Genomic DNA, 3,763 nt, shown 5'->3' with positions numbered 1-3,763 from the left:
TCCAATGTGTCTTTTTTAAAAGACGCCTCCCGTCCTGGCCAGCGTGGCTTTGTGGCATCAGCCCTTGAAGGAAGAGTCGAGGGAGGGTCCAGTGCCCCGCCCCTGTCAGGGGCGAGGTTGGGAGTCATTCAATAGAGCTCTCTCTCTCACACTGAAGTTTCCCCCTCCCTGTTCCTTCCTCTCTCTCCTCCCCTTCCACTCTTTCTAAAAATCAATGGAAAAAAATACCCTCGGGTGAGGATTAACAACAACAACAAGAAGGCTCCCCTAAATGAATATAATTAAAAATCACTCAAGTTTCTCACGGTTGTGTGTTGTTAAATGTAATGCTACCCTACTTACCTGATTATTTACACCTGTAGCAATGTTTTCACTGGAATGTTGACTTATTCTCTATTATTTATTCAATGCCTTCTACATGTCAGGCACTATGGTTTACGTGCATTATCTATAAACCTCACAATAACACTACAGGGTATTAACCCCTTTAAGTTTATTTTTATTTTATTTATTTATTAGTATGAACCCCTTTTGAAAGATGAGGGAACTGATGCTGAGCAAAAGGAAGGTTTGGGGCTTGTTCAAAGAAGCACAACTCTAGAGAATGAGCTGGGATTCCACCCCTGGTCTGCTTCCAAAGCCTATGCTCTCTGCTAGGCATGAAGGTTTGTTTTGCAGTGACTTGTTTTATTTTTATGGTGAATTATTCCCTCCATGTGGTAGAAGGCAAGTTGCTTGTCCTCGCATCTGGTGGTGTTTTAGGGGGGCAACATGATAACAGTGAAAAAGTATGGTATTTGATAAAATTGTCCATGTTTCTTGATCTACTTCTGGGAATCTGTAATAAAGAAATAACATGAAATATGGAAAAGAGTTGAATGCACAAAGCATACTGAAGCATGATAAAAATGGTCATAGTAATGGTAGGATATCAGATAGTTCCCCTCCCTTTTCTCAGTTCTCCAAAAAATTTTGTAAAATTTAAAGAGCATGTGTGTTAATGCAACCAAAGTAATCTTAACAAGTTTCTCTGTCTCATTTTCCTTATCAGTAGAATGGGAAAATGCCTATTTCTTTGAATATTGTGAAAATTAAATGAGATGAAGGCTTTAAAGTGCCAAATGAAATACCTGGCATGTAGAAGACATTAGATGAATATTAGAGAATAAAATAAGAATGTGTTCCTCTGCTGTAGTAAAATGTTTTCTCAATTGATCTTTTTGTAGTGTTTTTATGAGGATTGTTCAGAAAATGAAATTACCTGCATATTTTGACAAGGCAGGCTTTATTGGAAAAACTTATACTTTCTCTGGCATTGCCTTGAGAACTGACATGTGAACGTGTCACGTGCAAAACTGCAATTCTTTAGCAAATACCTTATTACTAAGAACCAAAGGCTCAGTAAGTGTTGCAAAACAAGTTGAGACACTCCCCAATAATAAAACATCAGTGAGGGGACAGTGGTATATTTTAGCTCTGTCCAGGAAGTAGGTGAACTGAGAATGGAGAGATAGCATTTAAGGATTAAGTCTGCACTCTGCTTATCGTCTCCTTCAGTCATTACCTGCCAATTACGTTTCCAGGTCTGTTCAGACTCACTCATAATATAAGGAGCGAGTTGGAAAGGTATTGCTTAACCAGGAAATTTATTTTACTAGTGTCTAAAGACTAGTGGATGATTAGGAAAGCTAAAAATATGAAGAATTTTTATGCCGAAACTGGTTTGACTCAGTGGATAGAGCGTCGGCCTGCGGACTGAAAGGTCCCGGGTTCGATTCCGGTCAAGGGCATGTACCTGCATTGCGGGCACATCCCCAGTAGGAGGTGTGCAGGAGGCAGCTGATCGATGTTTCTCTCTCATCGATGTTTCTAACTCTCTCTCTCTCCCTTCCTCTGTGTAAAAAATCAATAAAATATATTTTTAAAAGAAGAATTTTTAAATATACCCTGATGGTCTAAAACACAGGTACAATCAATCAGTTTGGGGGGAAAGGGTCGTACATTTCAGAGGAATTCAGACTGGTGGTGCTTAGCTTTATTACATCTGAATTCAGAAGAAATCTTAATAGCAGGATCATATTTTAGCTTTAAATAATAATAGATTCCTATATGCTGTTTTTGCTGAGTGATATTCAGTGACAGAAGGGGAATTTGTAGTTGTTAAGGCTTAATCTACTAATTTAGTTAAAATTGAGATAAATATTATGCAAGCAGATAGAATAAAATTAAACATCTCACTGCCCTTTCTAGGCCCTCTTAATCTCCGTAGTCCTAAAAATTTTCTCATACTTATTACTAACAGGATTAGATATATTAATTGACTTCATGTTAGTGGGATTGTTGTGAGGCCATACTAATTTAAATATTTCAAGAGAGCCCTAGCCGGTTTTCTCAGTGGTTAGAACCTTGGCCTTCAGACTGAAAAAGGGCCGTGGGTTCGATTCCCATCAAGGGCACATACCTTAGTTGCAGTTCGACCGCTGGCCCTGGTCAGAGCACGTGTGGGAGGCAGCCAATCGATGTGTCTCTCACATCAGTGTCTCTCTCTCTCTCCCCCCCTCCTCCCTTCCAGGTTCTCTAAAAATCAATGGGGGAAAAATATCTTGCAGTGAGGATTAAAAAAAAAATGTTTCAAGAGAAGAGAAAGACTAAGTTACTTAACTTTTTGGTATTATGTTTTAATTATGAATGTTATTGTCCTTTTTGTTTTATTTGAATGGTTGAAAATGTACTCCAAGTAATGGACTCCAAAAAGGGGGGAAATTGATTGTGAAAGTCTTTGCTAAAAAATTTAATGTTTTCCTTTCTCAAGGTTACTTGAGCTTGTGCATTTCCCTAAATTTCTCTTTAACACTCATTATACTTCACATTATTTGTCCAAAGTCTGTGTTTTTTACTAAACTCTGGGATCCATAATGATATGGATTCCAAGGCCCAGCAAAATTCCTGGAATAGAGTATTTGGTTGATGAAGATTTAGGGAATAAAGATATGAATAAATGAATGATTAGCTAATATATTATTGAGAAATTATAATTCATAGGAACTTCAAGTGCTGAGTGGAAAGAGAGACAGACACCTGTAAAGGGAATATAGAGTTCTGTTGCTGGTGGTGGATGCCACTGTCACAATAGGCAAAAACTGAATGTGCTGTGCATGTAAGTCACAGAAAAATTTGTTTGCTTCAGACCCTCAGCTCATTCATCAATAAAAACAAAAACAAAAATGAGACCTAAAAAAGAAGTTGAGTTTAGCTAGAGAAGACCTGGTAGATGTTAGGGATGATTAGTACAGAAAGAACTTTCCAAAGAACACCAAATATAAAAGGATGGAAGCCACTAAAGAGAGGACCTAAAAGGAAGTTTGTTGATATTAAGAAAAATGGGGAAATGGTCAAGAAAAGGTCATAAAGTCACGCTGGGATCAGATCGCATGAAGCCCCCACTCTACCACCTCTTCCAACATAGAATTGTAAGTTTCATGAAGAAAAGAGCCAGGCCTGTCTTGTTTGCTACTGTATTCCCATAGCCTAGCATAGTCCCTGGCAAATTTCAAGAGCTCCATACACATCTGTCAAGTGAGATAAATTGATTTTTTTGTTGTTGTTAATTCTCACCCGAGGATATTTTTCTATTGATTTTTAGAGTGGAAGGGAGGGGAGAAGGAGAGAGAGAGATCTCTATGAGAGAGACACATCGATTGGTTGCCTCCCACAGGAGCCTACGACCAAGGTACATGCCCTTTGACCGGAATCTCACTTGGGA

General features: G+C 38.5%; 1 protein-coding gene and 1 pseudogene across 1 annotated transcript in view; one reads left to right on the top strand and one right to left on the bottom strand.

Annotated features, from left to right (window-relative positions):
• LOC107181573 overlaps positions 1-445 on the bottom strand; it is a 3,112-nt pseudogene extending 2,667 nt beyond the window's left edge.
• The window catches only part of MAGT1 (magnesium transporter 1), a 47,512-nt gene that overhangs the window by 7,532 nt on the left and 36,217 nt on the right, over positions 1-3,763 (top strand). The gene's annotated exons all lie outside the window — the stretch shown is intronic.

Source organism: Myotis davidii, unplaced genomic scaffold, assembly GCF_000327345.1.
Source record: "Myotis davidii unplaced genomic scaffold, ASM32734v1 scaffold1493, whole genome shotgun sequence".
NCBI classification, from domain to species: domain Eukaryota; kingdom Metazoa; phylum Chordata; class Mammalia; order Chiroptera; family Vespertilionidae; genus Myotis; species Myotis davidii.
The sequence above is the reverse complement of the archived record's forward strand: the minus strand, read 5'-3'. Positions and strand labels throughout refer to the sequence as shown.